Source organism: Telmatherina bonti, assembly GCF_933228915.1.
Source record: "Telmatherina bonti genome assembly, chromosome: 9".
Classification (NCBI taxonomy): domain Eukaryota; kingdom Metazoa; phylum Chordata; class Actinopteri; order Atheriniformes; family Telmatherinidae; genus Telmatherina; species Telmatherina bonti.
This window is the reverse complement of record NC_136627.1, coordinates 3,519,504-3,546,134: the sequence shown is the minus strand read 5'-3', so window position 1 is coordinate 3,546,134 and position 26,631 is coordinate 3,519,504.

The window sequence follows — 26,631 nt, the reverse complement described above, 5'->3', positions numbered from 1 at the left end:
CAAGTCCTGGTTCATGTCTGGGATCATGTTCTGGTTCATGTCCTGGTTCATGTCTTGGCTCATATCCTGGTTAATGTCCTGGTTCATGTCTTGGATCATGTCCTGGTTCATGTCTGGGATCATGTCTTGGTTCATGTCCTGGTTCATGTCTTGGTTCATGTTCTGGTTCATGTCCCGGTTCATGTCTTGGTTCATGTTCTGGTTCATGTCCTGGTTCATGTCTTGGTTCATATCCTGGTTAATGTCCTGGTTCATGTCTTGGTTAATGTCTTGGCTCATGTCTTTTTTCAAGTCCTGGTTCATGTCTGGGATCATGTTCTGGTTCATGTCCTGGTTCATGTCTTGGTTCATATCCTGGTTAATGTCCTGGTTCATGTCTTGGTTCATGTCCTGGTTCATGTCTTGGTTCATGTTCTGGTTCCTGTCCTGGTTCATGTCTTGGTGAATATCCTGGTTTATGTCCTGGTTCATGTCTTGGTTAATGTCCTGGTTCATATCCTGGTTAATGTCTTGGTTCATGTCTTGGTTCATGTCTTGGTTCATGTTCTGGTTCATGTCTTGGTTCATATCCTGGTTAATGTCCTGGTTCATGTCTTGGTTCATGTCCTGGTTCATGTCTTGGATCATGTTCTGGTTCATGTCCTGGTTCATGTCTTGGTTCATATCCTGGTTAATGTCCTGGTTCATGTCTTGGTTCATGTCCTGGTTCATATCCTGGTTAATGTCTTGGTTCATGTCCTGGGTCATGTCTTGGTTCATGTTCTTGTTCATGTCTTGGTTCATGTCTTGGTTCCTGTCTTGGTCTCATGTTCAGGTTCATGTCTTGGTCCATGTTCTGGTTAATTTCTTGGTTCATGTCTTGGTTCATATCCTGGTTCATGTCCTGGTTCATGTCTTGGTTCATATCCTGGTTCATGTCTTGGTTCGTGTCTTGGTTCATATCCTGATCAATGTCCTGGTTCATGTCTTGGTTCATGTCTTGGTTCATATCCTGGTTAATGTCCTGGTTCATGTCTTGGTTCATGTCCTGGTTCATGTCTTGGCCCATGTCTTGGTTCATGTCTTGGTTCATGTCTTGGTTCATGTCCTGGTTCATGTTTTGGCTCATGTCCTGGTTCATGTCTGGGATCATGCCTTTTTTCATGTCCTGGTTCATGTCTTGGTTCATGTTCTGGTTCATGTCCTGGGTCATGTCCTGGTTCATGTCTTGGTTCATGTTCTGGTTCATGTCCTGGTTCATGTTCTGGTTCAAGTTGTGGTTCATGTCTTGGGTCATGTCTTGGTTCATATCCTGGTTCATGTCCTGGTTCATGTCTTGGTTCATGTCTTGGTTCATGTCTTGGTTCATGTCCTGGTTCATGTCTTGGTTCAAGTTCTGGTTCATGTCTTGGGTCATGTCTTTGTTCATATCCTGGTTAATGTCCTGGTTCATGTTTTGGTTCATGTCCTGGTTCATGTCTTGGCTCATGTCTTGGTTCATGTCTTGGTTCATGTCCTGGTTCATGTCTTGGCTCATGTCTTTTTTCAAGTCCTGGTTCATGTCTGGGATCATGTTCTGGTTCATGTCCTGGTTCATGTCTTGGTTCATATCCTGGTTAATGTCCTGGTTCATGTCTTGGTTCATGTCCTGGTTCATGTCTGGGATCATGTCTTGGTTCATGTCCTGGTTCATGTCTTGGTTCATGTTCTGGTTCATGTCCTGGTTCATGTCTTGGTTCATATCCTGGTTAATGTCCTGGTTCATGTCTTGGTTAATGTCTTGGCTCATGTCATTTTTCAAGTCCTGGTTCATGTCTGGGATCATGTTCTGGTTCATGTCTTGGTTCCTGTCTTGGTCTCATGTTCAGGTTCATGTCTTGGTCCATGTTCTGGTTAATTTCTTGGTTCATGTCCTGGTTCATGTCTTGGTTCATATCCTGGTTCATGTCTTGGTTCGTGTCTTGGTTCATATCCTGATCAATGTCCTGGTTCATGTCTTGGTTCATGTCTTGGTTCATATCCTGGTTAATGTCCTGGTTCATGTTTTGGTTCATGTCCTGGTTCATGTCTTGGCCCATGTCTTGGTTCATGTCTTGGTTCATGTCCTGGTTCATGTTTTGGCTCATGTCCTGGTTCATGTCTGGGATCATGCCTTTTTTCATGTCCTGGTTCATGTCTTGGTTCATGTTCTGGTTCATGTCCTGGGTCATGTCTTGGTTCATGTCTTGGTTCATGTTCTGGTTCATGTCCTGGTTCATGTTCTGGTTCAAGTTGTGGTTCATGTCTTGGGTCATGTCTTGGTTCATATCCTGGTTCATGTCCTGGTTCATGTCTTGGTTCATGTCTTGGTTCATGTCGTGGTTCATGTCCTGGTTCATGTCTTGGTTCAAGTTCTGGTTCATGTCTTGGGTCATGTCTTGGTTCATATCCTGGTTAATGTCCTGGTTCATGTTTTGGTTCATGTCCTGGTTCATGTCTTGGCTCATGTCTTGGTTCATGTCTTGGTTCATGTCCTGGTTCATGTCCTGGTTCATGTCTTGGCTCATGTCTTTTTTCAAGTCCTGGTTCATGTCTGGGATCATGTTCTGGTTCATGTCCTGGTTCATGTCTTGGTTCATATCCTGGTTAATGTCCTGGTTCATGTCTTGGTTCATGTCCTGGTTCATGTCTGGGATCATGTCTTGGTTCATGTCCTGGTTCATGTCTTGGTTCATGTTCTGGTTCATGTCCTGGTTCATGTCTTGGTTCATATCCTGGTTAATGTCCTGGTTCATGTCTTGGTTAATGTCTTGGCTCATGTCATTTTTCAAGTCCTGGTTCATGTCTGGGATCATGTTCTGGTTCATGTCTTGGTTCCTGTCTTGGTCTCATGTTCAGGTTCATGTCTTGGTCCATGTTCTGGTTAATTTCTTGGTTCATGTCTTGGTTCATATCCTGGTTCATGTCCTGGTTCATGTCTTGGTTAATATCCTGGTTCATGTCTTGGTTCGTGTCTTGGTTCATATCCTGATCAATGTCCTGGTTCATGTCTTGGTTCATGTCTTGGTTCATATCCTGGTTAATGTCCTGGTTCATGTCTTGGTTCATGTCCTGGTTCATGTCTTGGCCCATGTCTTGGTTCATGTCTTGGTTCATGTCCTGGTTCATGTTTTGGCTCATGTCCTGGTTCATGTCTGGGATCATGTCTTTTTTCATGTCCTGGTTCATGTCTTGGTTCATGTTCTGGTTCATGTCCTGGGTCATGTCTTGGTTCATTTCTTGGTTCATGTTCTGGTTCATGTCCTGGTTCATGTTCTGGTTCAAGTTGTGGTTCATGTCTTGGGTCATGTCTTGGTTCATATCCTGGTTCATGTCCTGGTTCATGTCTTGGTTCATGTCTTGGTTCATGTCTTGGTTCATGTCCTGGTTCATGTCTTGGTTCAAGTTCTGGTTCATGTCTTGGGTCATGTCTTGGTTCATATCCTGGTTAATGTCCTGGTTCATGTTTTGGTTCATGTCCTGGTTCATGTCTTGGCTCATGTCTTGGTTCATGTCTTGGTTCATGTCCTGGTTCATGTCCTGGTTCATGTCTTGGCTCATGTCTTTTTTCAAGTCCTGGTTCATGTCTGGGATCATGTTCTGGTTCATGTCCTGGTTCATGTCTTGGTTCATATCCTGGTTAATGTCCTGGTTCATGTCTTGGTTCATGTCCTGGTTCATGTCTGGGATCATGTCTTGGTTCATGTCCTGGTTCATGTCTTGGTTCATGTTCTGGTTCATGTCCTGGTTCATGTCTTGGTTCATATCCTGGTTAATGTCCCGGTTCATGTCTTGGTTAATGTCTTGGCTCATGTCATTTTTCAAGTCCTGGTTCATGTCTGGGATCATATCCTGGTTCATGTCTTGGTTCGTGTCTTGGTTCATATCCTGATCAATGTCCTGGTTCATGTCTTGGTTCATGTCTTGGTTCATATCCTGGTTAATGTCCTGGTTCATGTTTTGGTTCATGTCCTGGTTCATGTCTTGGCCCATGTCTTGGTTCATGTCTTGGTTCATGTCCTGGTTCATGTTTTGGCTCATGTCCTGGTTCATGTCTGGGATCATGCCTTTTTTCATGTCCTGGTTCATGTCTTGGTTCATGTTCTGGTTCATGTCCTGGGTCATGTCTTGGTTCATGTCTTGGTTCATGTTCTGGTTCATGTCCTGGTTCATGTTCTGGTTCAAGTTGTGGTTCATGTCTTGGGTCATGTCTTGGTTCATATCCTGGTTCATGTCCTGGTTCATGTCTTGGTTCATGTCTTGGTTCATGTCGTGGTTCATGTCCTGGTTCATGTCTTGGTTCAAGTTCTGGTTCATGTCTTGGGTCATGTCTTGGTTCATATCCTGGTTAATGTCCTGGTTCATGTTTTGGTTCATGTCCTGGTTCATGTCTTGGCTCATGTCTTGGTTCATGTCTTGGTTCATGTCCTGGTTCATGTCCTGGTTCATGTCTTGGCTCATGTCTTTTTTCAAGTCCTGGTTCATGTCTGGGATCATGTTCTGGTTCATGTCCTGGTTCATGTCTTGGTTCATATCCTGGTTAATGTCCTGGTTCATGTCTTGGTTCATGTCCTGGTTCATGTCTGGGATCATGTCTTGGTTCATGTCCTGGTTCATGTCTTGGTTCATGTTCTGGTTCATGTCCTGGTTCATGTCTTGGTTCATATCCTGGTTAATGTCCTGGTTCATGTCTTGGTTAATGTCTTGGCTCATGTCATTTTTCAAGTCCTGGTTCATGTCTGGGATCATGTTCTGGTTCATGTCTTGGTTCCTGTCTTGGTCTCATGTTCAGGTTCATGTCTTGGTCCATGTTCTGGTTAATTTCTTGGTTCATGTCTTGGTTCATATCCTGGTTCATGTCCTGGTTCATGTCTTGGTTCATATCCTGGTTCATGTCTTGGTTCGTGTCTTGGTTCATATCCTGATCAATGTCCTGGTTCATGTCTTGGTTCATGTCTTGGTTCATATCCTGGTTAATGTCCTGGTTCATGTCTTGGTTCATGTCCTGGTTCATGTCTTGGCCCATGTCTTGGTTCATGTCTTGGTTCATGTCCTGGTTCATGTTTTGGCTCATGTCCTGGTTCATGTCTGGGATCATGTCTTTTTTCATGTCCTGGTTCATGTCTTGGTTCATGTTCTGGTTCATGTCCTGGGTCATGTCTTGGTTCATTTCTTGGTTCATGTTCTGGTTCATGTCCTGGTTCATGTTCTGGTTCAAGTTGTGGTTCATGTCTTGGGTCATGTCTTGGTTCATATCCTGGTTCATGTCCTGGTTCATGTCTTGGTTCATGTCTTGGTTCATGTCTTGGTTCATGTCCTGGTTCATGTCTTGGTTCAAGTTCTGGTTCATGTCTTGGGTCATGTCTTGGTTCATATCCTGGTTAATGTCCTGGTTCATGTTTTGGTTCATGTCCTGGTTCATGTCTTGGCTCATGTCTTGGTTCATGTCTTGGTTCATGTCCTGGTTCATGTCCTGGTTCATGTCTTGGCTCATGTCTTTTTTCAAGTCCTGGTTCATGTCTGGGATCATGTTCTGGTTCATGTCCTGGTTCATGTCTTGGTTCATATCCTGGTTAATGTCCTGGTTCATGTCTTGGTTCATGTCCTGGTTCATGTCTGGGATCATGTCTTGGTTCATGTCCTGGTTCATGTCTTGGTTCATGTTCTGGTTCATGTCCTGGTTCATGTCTTGGTTCATATCCTGGTTAATGTCCCGGTTCATGTCTTGGTTAATGTCTTGGCTCATGTCATTTTTCAAGTCCTGGTTCATGTCTGGGATCATGTTCTGGTTCATGTCCTGGTTCATGTCTTGGTTCATATCCTGGTTAATGTCCTGGTTCATGTCTTGGTTCATGTCCTGGTTCATGTCTTGGTTCATGTTCTGGTTTATGTCCTGGTTCATGTCTTGGTTAATGTCCTGGTTCATATCCTGGTTAATGTCTTGGTTCATGTCTTGGTTCATGTCTTGGTTCATTTTCTGGTTCATGTCTTGGTTCATATCCTGGTTAATGTCCTGGTTCATGTCTTGGTTCATGTCCTGGTTCATGTCTGGGATCATGTCTTGGTTCATGTCCTGGTTCATGTCTTGGTTCCTGTCTTGGTTCATGTTCAGGTTCATGTCTTGGTTCATGTTCTGGTCCATGTCCTGGTACATGTCCTGGTTCATGTCTTGGTTCATGTTCTGGTTCATGTCTTGCTTCATGTTTTGTTTAATGTCTTGGTCCATGTTCTGGTTCATGTCTTGGTTCATGTCTTGGTTCATATCCTGGTTCATGTCTTGGTTCATGTCGTGGTTCATATCCTGTTTCATGTCTTGGCTCATGTCTTGGTTCATGTTCTGGTTCATGTCCTGGTTCATGTCCTGGTTCATGTCTTGGTTCATGTTCAGGTTCATATCCTGGTTCATGTTATGGTTCATGTCCTGGTTCATGTCTTGGTTCATGTCCTGGTTCATGTTTTGGTTCATGTCCTGGTTCATGTCCTGGTTCATGTCTTGGTTCATGTCTTGGTTCATATCCTGGTTCATGTCCTGGTTCATGTCTTGGTTCATGTTCTAGTTCATGTCTTGTTCATGTCTTGGTTCATATCCTGGTTCATGTCCTGGTTCATGTCTTGGTTCATGTTCTGGTTCATGTTCATGTTCATGTCTTGGTTCATATCCTGGTTCATGTCCTGGTTCATGTCCTGGTTCATGTCTTGGCTCATGTCCTGGTTCATGTCCTGGTTCATGTCTTGGCTCATGTCCTGGTTCATGTCCTGGTTCATATCTTGGCTCATGTCTTGGCTCATGTCCCGGTTCATGTCTGGGATCATGTCTTTCTTCCTGTCCTGGTTCATGTCTTGGTACATGTTCTGGTTCATGTCTTGGGTCATGTCTTGGTTCAAATCCTGGTTAATGTCCTGGTTCATGTCTTGGTTCATATCCTGGTTCATGTCTTGGTTCATGTCTTGGTTCATGTCCTGGTTCATGTCTTGGTTTATGTCTTGTTTCATGTCTTGGTTCATGTTCTGGTTCATGTCTTGGTTCATGTTTTGGTTCATGTCCTGGTTCATGTCCTGGTTCAAGTTCTGGTTCATGTCTTGGTTCATGTCTTGGTTCATGTCCTGGTTAATGTCTTGGTTCATGTCTTGGTTCATGTCTTGGTTCATGTTCTGGTTAATGTCCTGGTTCATGTCTTCGTTCACGTCCTAGTTCATGTCTTGGCTCATGTCTTGGTTCATGTTTTCGTTCATGTCCTGGTTCATGTCCTGGTTCATGTCTTGGCTCATGTCCTGGTTCATGTCTGGGATCATGTCTTTTTTCCTGTCCTGGTTCATGTCTTGGTTCGTGTCTTGGTTCATGTTTTGGTTCATGTCCTGGTTCATGTCCTGGTTCAAGTTCTGGTTCATGTCTTGGTTCATGTCTTGGTTCATGTCCTGGTTCATGTCTTGGTTCATGTCTTGGTTCATGTCCTGGTTAATGTCCTGGTTCATGTCTTCGTTCACGTCCTAGTTCATGTCTTGGCTCATGTCTTGGTTCATGTTTTCGTTCATGTTCTGGTTCATGTCTTGGTTCATGTCTTGGTTCATGTCCTGGTTCATGTCTTGGTTCAAGTTCTGGTTTATGTCTTGGGTCATGTCTTGGTTCATATCCTGGTTAATGTCCTGGTTCATATCTTGGTTCATATCCTGGTTCATGTCCTGGGTCATGTCTTGGCTCATGTCTTGCTTCATGTCCTGGTTCATGTCCTGGTTCATGTCTTGGTTCAAGTTCTGGTTTATGTCTTGGGTCATGTCTTGGTTCATATCCTGGTTAATGTCCTGGTTCATATCTTGGTTCATATCCTGGTTCATGTCCTGGGTCATGTCTTGGCTCATGTCTTGCTTCATGTCCTGGTTCATGTCCTGGTTCATGTCTTGGTTCAAGTTCTGGTTTATGTCTTGGGTCATGTCTTGGTTCATATCCTGGTTAGTGTCTTGGGTCATGTCTTGGTTCATATCCTGGTTAGTGTCCTGGTTCATATCTTGGTTCATATCCTGGTTCATGTCCTGGTTCATGTCTTGGTTCATGTTCTAGTTCATGTTCTGGTTCATGTCTTGGTTCATATCCTGGTTAATGTTCTGGTTCATGTCTTGGTTCATGTCCTGGTTCATGTCTGGGATCATGTCTTGGTTCATGTCCTGGTTCATGTCTTGGTTCATGTTCTGGTTCATGTCTTGGTTCATGTCTTGGTTTATGTTCTGGTTCATGTCCTGGTTCATGTCCTGGTTCATGTCCTGGTTCATATCCTGGTTAATGTCTTGGTTCATGTCTTGGTTCATGTCTTGGTTCATGTTCTGGTTCATGTCTTGGTTCATGTTTTTGTCCTGTCTTGGTTCATGTTCTGGTTCATGTCTTGGTTCATGTCTTGGTTCATGTCCTGGTTCATGTCCTGGTTCATGTCTTGGCTCATGTCTTTTTTCAAGTCCTGGTTCATGTCTGGGATCATGTTCTGGTTCATGTCCTGGTTCATGTCTTGGTTCATATCCTGGTTAATGTCCTGGTTCATGTCTTGGTTCATGTCCTGGTTCATGTCTGGGATCATGTCTTGGTTCATGTCCTGGTTCATGTCTTGGTTCATGTTCTGGTTCATGTCCTGGTTCATGTCTTGGTTCATGTTCTGGTTCATGTCCTGGTTCATGTCTTGGTTCATATCCTGGTTAATGTCCTGGTTCATGTCTTGGTTAATGTCTTGGCTCATGTCTTTTTTCAAGTCCTGGTTCATGTCTGGGATCATGTTCTGGTTCATGTCCTGGTTCATGTCTTGGTTCATATCCTGGTTAATGTCCTGGTTCATGTCTTGGTTCATGTCCTGGTTCATGTCTGGGATCATGTCTTGGTTCATGTCCTGGTTCATGTCTTGGTTCATGTTCTGGTTTATGTCCTGGTTCATGTCTTGGTTCATGTTCTGGTTCATGTCCTGGTTCATGTCTTGGTGAATATCCTGGTTTATGTCCTGGTTCATGTCTTGGTTAATGTCCTGGTTCATATCCTGGTTAATGTCTTGGTTCATGTCTTGGTTCACGTTCTGGTTCATGTCTTGGTTCATATCCTGGTTAATGTCCTGGTTCATGTCTTGGTTCATGTCCTGGTTCAGGTCTGGGATCATGTCTTGGTTCATGTCCTGGTTCATGTCTTGGTTCCTGTCTTGGTTCATGTTCAGGTTCATGTCTTGGTTCATGTTCTGGTCCATGTCCTGGTTCATGTCTTGGTTCATATCCTGGTTCATGTCCTGGTTCATGTCTTGGTTCATGTCTTGGTTCATGTTCTGGTTCATGTCTTGTTTATTGTCCTGGTTCATGTCCTGGTACATGTCTTGGTTCATATCCTGGTTAATGTCCTGGTTCATGTCTTGGTTCATGTCCTGGTTCATGTCTGGGATCATGTCTTGGTTCATGTCCTGGTTCATGTCTTGGTTCATGTTCTGGTTTATGTCCTGGTTCATGTCTTGGTTCATGTTCTGGTTCATGTCCTGGTTCATGTCTTGGTGAATATCCTGGTTTATGTCCTGGTTCATGTCTTGGTTAATGTCCTGGTTCATATCCTGGTTAATGTCTTGGTTCATGTCTTGGTTCATGTCTTGGTTCATGTTCTGGTTCATGTCCTGGTTCATATCCTGGTTAATGTCCTGATTCATGTCTTGGTTCATGTCCTGGTTCAGGTCTGGGATCATGTCTTGGTTCATGTCCTGGTTCATGTCTTGCTTCCTGTCTTGGTTCATGTTCAGGTTCATGTCTTGGTTCATGTTCTGGTCCATGTCCTGGTTCATGTCCTGGTTCATGTCTTGGTTCATGTTCTGGTTCATGTCTTGCTTCATGTCTTGTTTAATGTCTTGGTCCATGTTCTGGTTCATGTCTTGGTTCATGTCTTGGTTCATATCCTGGTTCATGTCTTGGTTCATGTCTTGGTTCATGTCTTGGTTCATATCCTGGTTCATATCCTGGTTCATGTCTTGGTTCATGTTCAGGTTCATATCCTGGTTCATGTTCTGGTTCATGTCCTGGTTCATGTCTTGGTTCATGTCCTGGTTCATGTCTTGGTTCATATCCTGGTTCATTTCCTGGTTCATGTCTTGGTTCATGTCTTGGTTAATATCCTGGTTAATGTCCTGGTTCATGTCTTGGTTCATGTCCTGGTTCATGTCTTGGATCATGTCTTGGTTCATGTCCTGGTTCATGTCTTGGTTCATGTTCTGGTTCATGTTCTGGTTCATGTCTTGGTTCATGTTCTGGTTCATGTCCTGGTTCATGTCCTGGTTCATGTCTTGGTTAATGTCCTGGTTCATATCCTGGTTAATGTCTTGGTTCATGTTCTGGTTCATTTCTTGGTTCATATCCTGGTTAATGTCCTGGTTCATGTCTTGGTTCATGTCCTGGTTCATGTCTGGGATCATGTCTTGGTTCATGTCCTGGTTCATGTCTTGGTTCATGTCTTGGTTCATGTTCTGGTTCATTTCTTGGTTCATATCCTGGTTAATGTCCTGGTTCATGTCTCGGTTCATGTCCTGGTTCATGTCTTGGCTCATGTCTTTTTTCAAGTCCTGGTTCATGTCTGGGATCATGTTCTGGTTCATGTCCTGGTTCATGTCTTGGTTCATATCCTGGTTAATGTCCTGGTTCATGTCTTGGTTCATGTCCTGGTTCATGTCTGGGATCATGTTTTGGTTCATGTCCTGGTTCATGTCTTGGTTCATGTTCTGGTTCATGTCCTGGTTCATGTCTTGGTTCATGTTCTGGTTCATGTCCTGGTTCATGTCTTGGTTCATATCCTGGTTAATGTCCTGGTTCATGTCTTGGTTAATGTCTTGGCTCATGTCTTTTTTCAAGTCCTGGTTCATGTCTGGGATCATGTTCTGGTTCATGTCCTGGTTCATGTCTTGGTTCATATCCTGGTTAATGTCCTGGTTCATGTCTTGGTTCATGTCCTGGTTCATGTCTGGGATCATGTCTTGGTTCATGTCCTGGTTCATGTCTTGGTTCATGTTCTGGTTTATGTCCTGGTTCATGTCTTGGTTCATGTTCTGGTTCATGTCCTGGTTCATGTCTTGGTGAATATCCTGGTTTATGTCCTGGTCCATGTCTTGGTTAATGTCCTGGTTCATATCCTGGTTAATGTCTTGGTTCACGTTCTGGTTCATGTCTTGGTTCATATCCTGGTTAATGTCCTGGTTCATGTCTTGGTTCATGTCCTGGTTCAGGTCTGGGATCATGTCTTGGTTCATGTCCTGGTTCATGTCTTGGTTCCTGTCTTGGTTCATGTTCAGGTTCATGTCTTGGTTCATGTTCTGGTCCATGTCCTGGTTCATGTCCTGGTTCATGTCTTGGTTCATATCCTGGTTCATGTCCTGGTTCATGTCTTGGTTCATGTTCTGGTTCATGTTCTGGTTCATGTCTTGTTTATTGTCCTGGTTCATGTCCTGGTTCATGTCTTGGTTCATATCCTGGTTAATGTCCTGGTTCATGTCTTGGTTCATGTCCTGGTTCATGTCTTGGTTCATGTTCTGGTTTATGTCCTGGTTCATGTCTTGGTTCATGTTCTGGTTCATGTCCTGGTTCATGTCTTGGTGAATATCCTGGTTTATGTCCTGGTTCATGTGTTGGTTAATGTCCTGGTTCATGTCTTGGTTCATGTCCTGGTTCAGGTCTGGGATCATGTCTTGGTTCATGTCCTCGTTCATGTCTTGCTTCCTGTCTTGGTTCATGTTCAGGTTCATGTCCTGGTTCATGTTCTGGTCCATGTCCTGGTTCATGTCCTGGTTCATGTCTTGGTTCATGTTCTGGTTCATGTCTTGCTTCATGTCTTGTTTAATGTCTTGGTCCATGTTCTGGTTCATGTCTTGGTTCATGTCTTGGTTCATATCCTGGTTCATGTCTTGGTTCATGTCTTGGTTCATGTCTTGGTTCATATCCTGGTTCATGTCTTGGTTCACGTCTTGGTTCATTTTCTGGTTCATGTCCTGGTTCATATCCTGGTTCATGTCTTGGTTCATGTTCAGGTTCATATCCTGGTTCATGTTCTGGTTCATGTCCTGGTTCATGTCTTGGTTCATGTCCTGGTTCATGTCTTGGTTCATATCCTGGTTCATTTCCTGGTTCATGTCTTGGTTCATGTCTTGGTTAATATCCTGGTTAATGTCCTGGTTCATGTCTTGGTTCATGTCCTGGTTCATGTCTGGGATCATGTCTTGGTTCATGTCCTGGTTCATGTCTTGGTTCATGTTCTGGTTCATGTCCTGGTTCATGTCTTGGTTCATGTTCTGGTTCATGTCCTGGTTCATGTCCTGGTTCATGTCTTGGTTAATGTCCTGGTTCATATCCTGGTTAATGTCTTGGTTCATGTTCTGGTTCATTTCTTGGTTCATATCCTGGTTAATGTCCTGGTTCATGTCTTGGTTCATGTCCTGGTTCATGTCTGGGATCATGTCTTGGTTCATGTCCTGGTTCATGTCTTGGTTCCTGTCTTGGTTCATGTTCAGGTTCATGTCTTGGTTCATGTTCTGGTCCATGTCCTGGTTCATGTCCTGGTTCATGTCTTAATTCATGTTCTGGTTCATGTCTTGCTTCATGTCTTGTTTAAAGTCTTGGTCCATGTTCTGGTTCATGTCTTGGTTCATGTCTTGGTTCATATCCTGGTTCATGTTTTGGTTCATGTCCTGGTTCATGTCTTGGTTCATGTTCTGGTTCATGTCCTGGTTCATGTCTTGGTTCATGTTCTGGTTCATGTCCTGGTTCATGTCCTGGTTCATGTCTTGGTTAATGTCCTGGTTCATATCCTGGTTAATGTCTTGGTTCATGTCTTGGTTCATGTCTTGGTTCATGTTCTGGTTCATTTCTTGGTTCATATCCTGGTTAATGTCCTGGTTCATGTCTCGGTTCATGTCCTGGTTCATGTCTGGGATCATGTCTTGGTTCATGTCCTGGTTCATGTCTTGGTTCCTGTCTTGGTTCATGTTCAGGTTCATGTCTTGGTTCATGTTCTGGTCCATGTCCTGGTTCATGTCCTGGTTCATGTCTTAATTCATGTTCTGCGTCATGTCTTGCTTCATGTCTTGTTTAAAGTCTTGGTCCATGTTCTGGTTCATGTCTTGGTTCATGTCTTGGTTCATATCCTGGTTCATGTCTTGGTTCATGTCTTGGTTCATGTTCTGGTTCATGTCTTGGTTCATGTCTTGGTTCATGTCTTGGTTCATATCCTGGTTCATGTCTTGGTTCATGTCTTGGTTCATGTTCTGGTTCATGTCTTGGTTCATGTCTTGGTTCATGTCTTGGTTCATATCCTGGTTCATGTCTTGGTTCATGTCTTGGTTCATGTTCTGGTTCATGTCCTGGTTCATGTCCTGGTTCATGTCTTGGTTCATGTCTTGGTTCATGTTCAGGTTCATGTTCTTGTTCATGTTTTGTTCATGTCTTGGTTCATATCCTGGTTCATGTCCTGGTTCATGTCTTGGTTCATGTTCTGGTTCATGTTCATGTTCATGTCTTGGTTCATATCCTGGTTCATGTCCTGGTTCATGTCCTGGTTCATGTCTTGGTTCATGTCTTGGTTCATGTCATGGTTCATGTCCTGGTTCATGTCCTGGTTCATGTCTTGGTTCATGTCTTGGTTCATGTCCTGGTTCATGTCCTAGTTCATGTCTTGGCTCATGTCCTGGTTCATGTCCTGGTTCATATCTTGGCTCATGTCTTGGCTCATGTCCCGGTTCATGTCTGGGATCATGTCTTTCTTCCTGTCCTGGTTCATGTCTTGGTACATGTTCTGGTTCATGTCTTGGGTCATGTCTTGGTTCACATCCTGGTTAATGTCCTGGTTCATGTCTTGGTTCATATCCTGGTTCATGTCCTGGTTCATGTCTTGGTTCATGTCCTGGTTCATGTCTTGGTTTATGTCTTGTTTCATGTCTTGGTTCATGTTCTGGTTCATGTCTTGGTTCATGTTTTGGTTCATGTCCTGGTTCATGTCCTGGTTCAAGTTCTGGTTCATGTCTTGGTTCATGTCTTGTTTCATGTCCTGGTTAATGTCCTGGTTCATGTCTTGGTTCATGTCTTGGTTCATGTCCTGGTTAATGTCCTGGTTCATGTCTTCGTTCACGTCCTAGTTCATGTCTTGGCTCATGTCTTGGTTCATGTTTTCGTTCATGTCCTGGTTCATGTCCTGGTTCATATTTTGGCTCATGTCCTGGTTCATGTCTGGGATCATGTCTTTTTTTCCTGTCCTGGTTCATGTCTTGGTTCATGTCTTGGTTCATGTTTTGGTTCATGTCCTGGTTCATGTCCTGGTTCAAGTTCTGGTTCATGTTTTGGTTCATGTCTTGGTTCATGTCCTGGTTCATGTCTTGGTTCATGTCTTGGTTCATGTCCTGGTTAATGTCCTGGTTCATGTCTTCGTTCACGTCCTTGTTCATGTCTTGGCTCATGTCTTGGTTCATGTCTTGGTTCATATCCTGGTTAATGTCCTGGTTCATGTCTTGGTTCATGTCCTGGTTCATGTCTGGGATCATGTCTTGGTTCATGTCCTGGTTCATGTCTTGGTTCATGTTCTGGTTCATGTCCTGGTTCATGTCTTGGTTCATGTTCTGGTTCATGTCCTGGTTCATGTCCTGGTTCATGTCTTGGTTAATGTCCTGGTTCATATCCTGGTTAATGTCTTGGTTCATGTCTTGGTTCATGTCTTGGTTCATGTTCTGGTTCATTTCTTGGTTCATATCCTGGTTAATGTCCTGGTTCATGTCTCGGTTCATGTCCTGGTTCATGTCTGGGATCATGTCTTGGTTCATGTCCTGGTTCATGTCTTGGTTCCTGTCTTGGTTCATGTTCAGGTTCATGTCTTGGTTCATGTTCTGGTCCATGTCCTGGTTCATGTCCTGGTTCATGTCTTAATTCATGTTCTGGTTCATGTCTTGCTTCATGTCTTGTTTAAAGTCTTGGTCCAATGTTCTGGTTCATGTCTTGGTTCATGTCTTGGTTCATATCCTGGTTCAATGTCTTGGTTCATGTCTTGGTTCATGTTCTGGTTCATGTCTTGGTTCATGTCTTGGTTCATGTCTTGGTTCATATCCTGGTTCATGTCTTGGTTCATGTCTTGGTTCATGTTCTGGTTCATGTCTTGGTTCATGTCTTGGTTCATGTCTTGGTTCATATCCTGGTTCATGTCTTGGTTCATGTCTTGGTTCATGTTCTGGTTCATGTCCTGGTTCATGTCCTGGTTCATGTCTTGGTTCATGTCTTGGTTCATGTTCAGGTTCATGTTCTTGTTCATGTTTTGTTCATGTCTTGGTTCATATCCTGGTTCATGTCCTGGTTCATGTCTTGGTTCATGTTCTGGTTCATGTTCATGTTCATGTCTTGGTTCATATCCTGGTTCATGTCCTTGTTCATGTCCTGGTTCATGTCTTGGTTCATGTCTTGGTTCATGTCATGGTTCATGTCCTGGTTCATGTCCTGGTTCATGTCTTGGTTCATGTCTTGGTTCATGTCCTGGTTCATGTCCTGGTTCATGTCTTGGCTCATGTCCTGGTTCATGTCCTGGTTCATATCTTGGCTCATGTCTTGGCTCATGTCCCGGTTCATGTCTGGGATCATGTCTTTCTTCCTGTCCTGGTTCATGTCTTGGTACATGTTCTGGTTCATGTCTTGGGTCATGTCTTGGTTCACATCCTGGTTAATGTCCTGGTTCATGTCTTGGTTCATATCCTGGTTCATGTCCTGGTTCATGTCTTGGTTCATGTCCTGGTTCATGTCTTGGTTTATGTCTTGTTTCATGTCTTGGTTCATGTTCTGGTTCATGTCTTGGTTCATGTTTTGGTTCATGTCCTGGTTCATGTCCTGGTTCAAGTTCTGGTTCATGTCTTGGTTCATGTCTTGGTTCATGTCCTGGTTAATGTCCTGGTTCATGTCTTGGTTCATGTCTTGGTTCATGTCCTGGTTAATGTCCTGGTTCATGTCATCGTTCACGTCCTAGTTCATGTCTTGGCTCATGTCTTGGTTCATGTTTTCGTTCATGTCCTGGTTCATGTCCTGGTTCATATTTTGGCTCATGTCCTGGTTCATGTCTGGGATCATGTCTTTTTTTCCTGTCCTGGTTCATGTCTTGGTTCATGTCTTGGTTCATGTCTTGGTTCATGTTTTGGTTCATGTCCTGGTTCTTGTCCTGGTTCAAGTTCTGGTTCATGTTTAGGTTCATGTCTTGGTTCATGTCCTGGTTCATGTCTTGGTTCATGTCTTGGTTCATGTCCTGGTTAATGTCCTGGTTCATGTCTTCGTTCACGTCCTTGTTCATGTCTTGGCTCATGTCTTGGTTCATGTTTTCGTTCATGTTCTGGTTCATGTCCTGGTTCATGTCTTGGTTCATGTCTTGGTTCATGTCTTGGTTCAAGTTCTGGTTTATGTCTTGGGTCATGTCTTGGTTCATATCCTGGTTAATGTCCTGGTTCATATCTTGGTTCATATCCTGGTTCATGTCCTGGTTCATGTCTTGGCTCATGTCTTGGCTCATGTCTTGGCTCATGTCTTGGTTCATGTCCTGGTTCATGTCCTGGTTCATGTCTTGGTTCAAGTTCTGGTTTATGTCTTGGGTCATGTCTTGGTTCATATCCTGGTTAGTGTCCTGGTTCATATCTTGGTTCATATCCTGGTTCATGTCTTGGTTCATGTTCTGGTTCATGTTCTGGTTCATGTCTTGGTTCATATCCTGGTTCATGTTCTGGTTCATGTCTTGGTTCATGTCCTGGTTCATGTCTGGGATCATGTCTTGGTTCATGTCCTGGTTCATGTCTTGGTTCATGTTCTGGTTCATGTCTTGGTTCATGTCTTGGTTTATGTTCTGGTTCATGTCCTGGTTCATGTCCTGGTTCATATCCTGGTTAATGTCTTGGTTCATTTCTTGGTTCATGTCTTGGTTCATGTTCTGGTTCATGTCTTGGTTCATGTTTTGGTCCTGTCTTGGATCATGTTCTGGTTCATGTCTTGGTTCATGTTCTGGTCAATGTCCTGGTTCATGTCCTGGTCCATGTCTTGGTTCATGTTCTTGTTCATGTCTTGGTTATGTCTTGGTTCATGCCTTGGTTCATATCCTGGTTCATGTCTTGGTTCATGTCTTGGTTCATGTCTTGGTTCATATCCTGGTTCATGTCTTGGTTCATGTCTTGGTTCATGTTCTGGTTCATGTCCTGGTTCATATCCTGGTTCATGTCTTGGTTCATGTCTTGGTTCATGTTCAGGTTCATATCCTGGTTCATGTTCTGGTTCATGTCCTGGTTCATGTCTTGGTTCATGTCCTGGTTCATGTCTTGGTTCATATCCTGGTTCATGTCCTGGTTCAAGTCTTGGTTCATGTCTTGGTTCATATCCTGGTTAATGTCCTGGTTCATGTCTTGGTTCATGTCTTGGTTCATATCCTGGTTCATGTCCTGGTTCATGTCTTGGTTCATATCCTGGTTCATGTCTTGGTTCGTATCTTGGTTCATATCCTGGTCAATGTCCTGGTTCATGTCTTGGTTCATGTCTTGGTTCATATCCTGGTTAATGTCCTGGTTCATGTCTTGGTTCATATCCTGGTTCATGTCTTGGCCCATGTCTTGGTTCATGTCTTGGTTCATGTCCTGGTTCATGTTTTGGCTCATGTCCTGGTTCATGTCTGGGATCATGTCTTTTTTCATGTCCTGGTTCATGTCTTGGTTCATGTTCTGGTTCATGTCCTGGGTCATGTCTTGGTTAATGTCTTGGCTCATGTCTTTTTTCAAGTCCTGGTTCATGTCTGGGATCATGTTCTGGTTCATGTCCTGGTTCATGTCTTGGTTCATGTTCTGGTTCATGTCCTGGTTCACGTCTTGGTGAATATCCTGGTTTATGTCCTGGTTCATATCTTGGTTAATGTCCTGGTTCATATCCTGGTTAATGTCTTGGTTCATGTCTTGGTTCATGTTCTGGTTCATGTCTTGGTTCATATCCTGGTTAATGTCCTGGTTCATGTCTTGGTTCATGTCCTGGTTCAGGTCTGGGATCATGTCTTGGTTCATGTCCTGGTTCATGTCTTGGTTCCTGTCTTGGTTCATGTTCAGGTTCATGTCTTGGTTCATGTTCTGGTCCATGTCCTGGTTCATGTCTTGGTTCATGTTCTGGTTCATGTCTTGCTTCATGTCTTGTTTAATGTCTTGGTCCATGTTCTGGTTCATGTCTTGGCTCATGTCTTGGTTCATATCCTGGTTCATGTATTGGTTCATGTCTTGGTTCATGTCTTGGTTCATATCCTGGTTCATGTCTTGGTTCATGTCTTGGTTCATGTTCTGGTTCATGTCCTGGTTCATATCCTGGTTCATGTCTTGGTTCATGTTCAGGTTCATATCCTGGTTCATGTTCTGGTTCATATCCTGGTTCATGTCTTGGTTCATGTCTTGGTTCATGTTCTGGTTCATGTGTTGGTTCATGTCTTGGTTCATGTCTTGGTTCATATCCTGGTTCATGTCTTGGTTCATGTCTTGGTTCATGTTCTGGTTCATGTCTTGGTTCATGTCTTGGTTCATATCCTGGTTCATGTCTTGGTTCATGTCTTGGTTCATGTTCTGGTTCATGTCCTGGTTCATGTCCTGGTTCATGTCTTGGTTCATGTCTTGGTTCATGCTCAGGTTCATGTTCTTGTTCATGTTTTGTTCATGTCTTGGTTCATATCCTGGTTCATGTCCTGGTTCATGTCTTGGTTCATGTTCTGGTTCATGTTCATGTTCATGTCTTGGTTCATATCCTGGTTCATGTCCTGGTTCATGTCCTGGTTCATGTCTTGGTTCATGTCTTGGTTCATGTCATGGTTCATGTCCTGGTTCATGTCCTGGTTCATGTCTTGGTTCATGTCCTGGTTCATGTCCTGGTTCATGTCTTGGCTCATGTCCTGGTTCATGTCCTGGTTCATATCTTGGCTCATGTCTTGGCTCATGTCCCGGTTCATGTCTGGGATCATGTCTTGGTTCATATCCTGGTTAATGTCCTGGTTCATGTCTTGGTTCATGTCTTGGTTCATATCCTGGTTCATGTCCTGGTTCATGTCTTGGTTCATATCCTGGTTCATGTCTTGGTTCGTATCTTGGTTCATATCCTGGTCAATGTCCTGGTTCATGTCTTGGTTCATGTCTTGGTTCATATCCTGGTTAATGTCCTGGTTCATGTCTTGGTTCATGTTTTGGCTCATGTCCTGGTTCATGTCTGGGATCATGTCTTTTTTCATGTCCTGGTTCATGTCTTGGTTCATGTTCTGGTTCATGTCCTGGGTCATGTCTTGGTTAATGTCTTGGCTCATGTCTTTTTTCAAGTCCTGGTTCATGTCTGGGATCATGTTCTGGTTCATGTCCTGGTTCATGTCTTGGTTCATGTTCTGGTTCATGTCCTGGTTCACGTCTTGGTGAATATCCTGGTTTATGTCCTGGTTCATGTCTTGGTTAATGTCCTGGTTCATATCCTGGTTAATGTCTTGGTTCATGTCTTGGTTCATGTTCTGGTTCATGTCTTGGTTCATATCCTGGTTAATGTCCTGGTTCATGTCTTGGTTCATGTCCTGGTTCAGGTCTGGGATCATGTCTTGGTTCATGTCCTGGTTCATGTCTTGGTTCCTGTCTTGGTTCATGTTCAGTTTCATGTCTTGGTTCATGTTCTGGTCCATGTCCTGGTTCATGTCTTGGTTCATGTTCTGGTTCATGTCTTGCTTCATGTCTTGTTTAATGTCTTGGTCCATGTTCTGGTTCATGTCTTGGTTCATGTCTTGGTTCATATCCTGGTTCATGTATTGGTTCATGTCTTGGTTCATGTCTTGGTTCATATCCTGGTTCATGTCTTGGTTCATGTCTTGGTTCATGTTCTGGTTCATGTCCTGGTTCATATCCTGGTTCATGTCTTGGTTCATGTTCAGGTTCATATCCTGGTTCATGTTCTGGTTCATATCCTGGTTCATGTCTTGGTTCATGTCTTGGTTCATGTTCTGGTTCATGTCTTGGTTCATGTCTTGGTTCATGTCTTGGTTTATATCCTGGTTCATGTCTTGGTTCATGTCTTGGTTCATGTTCTGGTTCATGTCTTGGTTCATGTCTTGGTTCATGTCTTGGTTCATATCCTGGTTCATGTCTTGGTTCATGTCTTGGTTCATGTTCTGGTTCATGTCCTGGTTCATGTCCTGGTTCATGTCTTGGTTCATGTCTTGGTTCATGTTCAGGTTCATGTTCTTGTTCATGTTTTGTTCATGTCTTGGTTCATATCCTGGTTCATGTCCTGGTTCATGTCTTGGTTCATGTTCTGGTTCATGTTCATGTTCATGTCTTGGTTCATATCCTGGTTCATGTCCTGGTTCATGTCCTGGTTCATGTCTTGGTTCATGTCTTGGTTCATGTCATGGTTCATGTCCTGGTTCATTTCCTGGTTCATGTCTTGGTTCATGTCTTGGTTCATGTCCTGGTTCATGTCCTGGTTCATGTCTTGGCTCATGTCCTGGTTCATGTCCTGGTTCATATCTTGGCTCATGTCTTGGCTCATGTCCCGGTTCATGTCTGGGATTATGTCTTTCTTCCTGTCCTGGTTCATGTCTTGGTACATGTTCTGGTTCATGTCTTGGGTCATGTCTTGGTTCACATCCTGGTTAATGTCCTGGTTCATGTCTTGGTTCATATCCTGGTTCATGTCTTGGTTCATGTCCTGGTTCATGTCTTGGTTTATGTCTTGTTTCATGTCTTGGTTCATGTTCTGGTTCATGTCTTGGTTCATGTTTTGGTTCATGTTTTGTTCATGTCCTGGTTCAAGTTCTGGTTCATGTCTTGGTTCATGTCTTGGTTCATGTCCTGGTTAATGTCCTGGTTCATGTCTTGGTTCATGTCTTGGTTCATGTCCTGGTTAATGTCCTGGTTCATGTCTTCGTTCACGTCCTAGTTCATGTCTTGGCTCATGTCTTGGTTCATGTTTTCGTTCATGTCCTTGTTCATATTTTGGCTCATGTCCTGGTTCATGTCTGGGATCATGTCTTTTTTTCCTGTCCTGGTTCATGTCTTGGTTCATGTCTTGGTTCATGTCTTGGTTCATGTTTTGGTTCATGTCCTGGTTCATGTCCTGGTTCAAGTTCTGGTTCATGTTTTGGTTCATGTCTTGGTTCATGTCCTGGTTCATGTCTTGGTTCATGTCTTGGTTCATGTCCTGGTTAATGTCCTGGTTCATGTCTTCGTTCACGTCCTTGTTCATGTTTTGGCTCATGTCTTGGTTCATGTTTTCGTTCATGTTCTGGTTCATGTCCTGGTTTATGTCTTGGTTCATGTCCTGGTTCATGTCTTGGTTCAAGTTCTGGTTTATGTCTTGGGTCATGTCTTGGTTCATATCCTGGTTAATGTCCTGGTTCATATCTTGGTTCATATCCTGGTTCATGTCCTGGTTCAGGTCTGGGATCATGTCTTGGTTCATGTCTTGGTTCATGTCTTGGTTCATGTTCTGGTTCATGTCTTGGTTCATGTCTTGGTTTATGTTCTGGTTCATGTCCTGGTTCATTTCCTGGTTCATATCCTGGTTAATGTCTTGGTTCATTTCTTGGTTCATGTCTTGGTTCATGTTCTGGTTCATGTCTTGGTTCATGTTTTGGTCCTGTCTTGGATCATGTTCTGGTTCATGTCTTGGTTCATGTTCTGGTCAATGTCCTGGTTCATGTCCTGGTTCATGTCTTGGTTCATGTTCTTGTTCATGTCTTGGTTATGTCTTGGTTCATGCCTTGGTTCATATCCTGGTTCATGTCTTGGTTCATGTCTTGGTTCATGTTCTGGTTCATGTCCTGGTTCATATCCTGGTTCATGTCTTGGTTCATGTCTTGGTTCATGTTCAGGTTCATATCCTGGTTCATGTTCTGGTTCATGTCCTGGTTCATGTCTTGGTTCATGTCCTGGTTCATGTCTTGGTTCATATCCTGGTTCATGTCCTGGTTCATGTCTTGGTTCATGTCTTGGTTCATATCCTGGTTAATGTCCTGGTTCATGTCTTGGTTCATGTCTTGGTTCATATCCTGGTTCATGTCCTGGTTCATGTCTTGGTTCATATCCTGGTTCATGTCTTGGTTCGTATCTTAGTTCATATCCTGGTCAATGTCCTGGTTCATGTCTTGGTTCATGTCTTGGTTCATATCCTGGTTAATGTCCTGGTTCATGTCTTGGTTCATATCCTGGTTCATGTCTTGGCCCATGTCTTGGTTCATGTCTTGGTTCATGTCCTGGTTCATGTTTTGGCTCATGTCCTGGTTCATGTCTGGGATCATGTCTTTTTTCATGTCCTGGTTCATGTCTTGGTTCATGTTCTGGTTCATGTCCTGGGTCATGTCTTGGTTAATGTCTTGGCTCATGTCTTTTTTCAAGTCCTGGTTCATGTCTGGGATCATGTTCTGGTTCATGTCCTGGTTCATGTCTTGGTTCATGTTCTGGTTCATGTCCTGGTTCACGTCTTGGTGAATATCCTGGTTTATGTCCTGGTTCATGTCTTGGTTAATGTCCTGGTTCATATCCTGGTTAATGTCTTGGTTCATGTCTTGTTTCATGTTCTGGTTCATGTCTTGGTTCATATCCTGGTTAATGTCCTGCTTCATGTCTTGGTTCATGTCCTGGTTCAGGTCTGGGATCATGTCTTGGTTCATGTCCTGGTTCATGTCTTGGTTCCTGTCTTGGTTCATGTTCAGGTTCATGTCTTGGTTCATGTTCTGGTCCATGTCCTGGTTCATGTCTTGGTTCATGTTCTGGTTCATGTCTTGCTTCATGTCTTGTTTAATATCTTGGTCCATGTTCTGGTTCATGTCTTGGTTCATGTCTTGGTTCATATCCTGGTTCATGTCTTGGTTCATGTCTTGGTTCATGTCTTGGTTCATATCCTGGTTCATGTCTTGGTTCATGTCTTGGTTCATGTTCTGGTTCATGTCCTGGTTCATATCCTGGTTCATGTCTTGGTTCATGTTCAGGTTCATATCCTGGTTCATGTTCTCGTTCATGTTCTGGTTCATGTCCTGGTTCATGTCTGGGTTCATGTCCTGGTTCATGTCTTGGTTCATATCCTGGTTCATGTCCTGGTTCATGTCTTGGTTCATGTCTTGGTTCATATCCTGGTTAATGTCCTGGTTCATGTCTTGGTTCATGTCTTGGTTCATGTCTGGGATCATGTCTTGGTTCATGTCCTGGTTCATGTCTTGGTTCATGTTCTGGTTCATGTCCTGGTTCATGTCTTGGTTCATGTTCTGGTTCATGTCCTGGTTCATGTCTTGGTTCATATCCTGGTTAATGTCCTGGTTCATGTCTTGGTTAATGTCCTGGTTCATATCCTGGTTAATGTCTTGGTTCATGTCTTGGTTCATGTCTTGGTTCATGTCCTGGTTCATGTCTTAATTCATTTTCTGGTTCATGTCTTGCTTCATGTCTTGTTTAAAGTCTTGGTCCATGTTCTGGTTCATGTCTTGGTTCATGTCTTGGTTCATATCCTGGTTCATGTCTTGGTTCATGTCTTGGTTCATGTTCTGGTTCATGTCTTGGTTCATGTCTTGGTTCATGTTCTGGTTCATGTCCTGGTTCATGTCTTGGTTCATATCCTGGTTCATGTCTTGGTTCGTATCTTGGTTCATATCCTGGTCAATGTCCTGGTTCATGTCTTGGTTCATGTCTTGGTTCATGTCCTGGTTCATGTCTTGGTTCATTTCCTGGTTCATGTCCTGGTTCATGTCTTGGTTCATGTCTTGGTTCATATCCTGGTTAATGTCCTGGTTCATGTCTTGGTTCATGTCTTGGTTCATATCCTGGTTCATGTCCTGGTTCATGTCTTGGTTCATATCCTGGTTCATGTCTTGGTTCGTATCTTGGTTCATATCCTGGTCAATGTCCTGGTTCATGTCTTGGTTTATGTCTTGGTTCATATCCTGGTTAATGTCCTGGTTCATGTCTTGGTTCATGTCCTGGTTCTTGTCTTGGCCCATGTCTTGGTTCATGTCTTGGTTCATGTCCTGGTTCATGTTTTGCCTCATGTCCTGGTTCATGTCTGGGATCATGTCTTTTTTCATGTCCTGGTTCATGTCTTGGTTCATGTTCTGGTTCATGTCCTGGGTCATGTCTTGGTTAATGTCTTGGCTCATGTCTTTTTTCAAGTCCTGGTTCATGTCTGGGATCATGTTCTGGTTCATGTCCTGGTTCATGTCTTGGTTCATGTTCTGGTTCATGTCCTGGTTCACGTCTTGGTGAATATCCTGGTTTATGTCCTGGTTCATGTCTTGGTTAATGTCCTGGTTCATATCCTGGTTAATGTCTTGGTTCATGTCTTGGTTCATGTTCTGGTTCATGTCTTGGTTCATATCCTGGTTAATGTCCTGGTTCATGTCTTGGTTCATGTCCTGGTTCAGGTCTGGGATCATGTCTTGGTTCATGTCCTGGTTCATGTCTTGGTTCCTGTCTTGGTTCATGTTCAGTTTCATGTCTTGGTTCATGTTCTGGTCCATGTCCTGGTTCATGTCTTGGTTCATGTTCTGGTTCATGTCTTGCTTCATGTCTTGTTTAATGTCTTGGTCCATGTTCTGGTTCATGTCTTGGTTCATGTCTTGGTTCATATCCTGGTTCATGTATTGGTTCATGTCTTGGTTCATGTCTTGGTTCATATCCTGGTTCATGTCTTGGTTCATGTCTTGGTTCATGTTCTGGTTCATGTCCTGGTTCATATCCTGGTTCATGTCTTGGTTCATGTTCAGGTTCATATCCTGGTTCATGTTCTGGTTCATATCCTGGTTCATGTCTTGGTTCATGTCTTGGTTCATGTTCTGGTTCATGTCTTGGTTCATGTCTTGGTTCATGTCTTGGTTTATATCCTGGTTCATGTCTTGGTTCATGTCTTGGTTCATGTTCTGGTTCATGTCTTGGTTCATGTCTTGGTTCATGTCTTGGTTCATATCCTGGTTCATGTCTTGGTTCATGTCTTGGTTCATGTTCTGGTTCATGTCCTGGTTCATGTCCTGGTTCATGTCTTGGTTCATGTCTTGGTTCATGTTCAGGTTCATGTTCTTGTTCATGTTTTGTTCATGTCTTGGTTCATATCCTGGTTCATGTCCTGGTTCATGTCTTGGTTCATGTTCTGGTTCATGTTCATGTTCATGTCTTGGTTCATATCCTGGTTCATGTCCTGGTTCATGTCCTGGTTCATGTCTTGGTTCATGTCTTGGTTCATGTCATGGTTCATGTCCTGGTTCATGTCCTGGTTCATGTCTTGGTTCATGTCTTGGTTCATGTCCTGGTTCATGTCCTGGTTCATGTCTTGGCTCATGTCCTGGTTCATGTCCTGGTTCATATCTTGGCTCATGTCTTGGCTCATGTCCCGGTTCATGTCTGGGATTATGTCTTTCTTCCTGTCCTGGTTCATGTCTTGGTACATGTTCTGGTTCATGTCTTGGGTCATGTCTTGGTTCACATCCTGGTTAATGTCCTGGTTCATGTCTTGGTTCATATCCTGGTTCATGTCTTGGTTCATGTCCTGGTTCATGTCTTGGTTTATGTCTTGTTTCATGTCTTGGTTCATGTTCTGGTTCATGTCTTGGTTCATGTTTTGGTTCATGTTTTGTTCATGTCCTGGTTCAAGTTCTGGTTCATGTCTTGGTTCATGTCTTGGTTCATGTCCTGGTTAATGTCCTGGTTCATGTCTTGGTTCATGTCTTGGTTCATGTCCTGGTTAATGTCCTGGTTCATGTCTTCGTTCACGTCCTAGTTCATGTCTTGGCTCATGTCTTGGTTCATGTTTTCGTTCATGTCCTTGTTCATATTTTGGCTCATGTCCTGGTTCATGTCTGGGATCATGTCTTTTTTTCCTGTCCTGGTTCATGTCTTGGTTCATGTCTTGGTTCATGTCTTGGTTCATGTTTTGGTTCATGTCCTGGTTCATGTCCTGGTTCAAGTTCTGGTTCATGTTTTGGTTCATGTCTTGGTTCATGTCCTGGTTCATGTCTTGGTTCATGTCTTGGTTCATGTCCTGGTTAATGTCCTGGTTCATGTCTTCGTTCACGTCCTTGTTCATGTTTTGGCTCATGTCTTGGTTCATGTTTTCGTTCATGTTCTGGTTCATGTCCTGGTTTATGTCTTGGTTCATGTCCTGGTTCATGTCTTGGTTCAAGTTCTGGTTTATGTCTTGGGTCATGTCTTGGTTCATATCCTGGTTAATGTCCTGGTTCATATCTTGGTTCATATCCTGGTTCATGTCCTGGTTCAGGTCTGGGATCATGTCTTGGTTCATGTCTTGGTTCATGTCTTGGTTCATGTTCTGGTTCATGTCTTGGTTCATGTCTTGGTTTATGTTCTGGTTCATGTCCTGGTTCATTTCCTGGTTCATATCCTGGTTAATGTCTTGGTTCATTTCTTGGTTCATGTCTTGGTTCATGTTCTGGTTCATGTCTTGGTTCATGTTTTGGTCCTGTCTTGGATCATGTTCTGGTTCATGTCTTGGTTCATGTTCTGGTCAATGTCCTGGTTCATGTCCTGGTTCATGTCTTGGTTCATGTTCTTGTTCATGTCTTGGTTATGTCTTGGTTCATGCCTTGGTTCATATCCTGGTTCATGTCTTGGTTCATGTCTTGGTTCATGTCTTGGTTCATATCCTGGTTCATGTCTT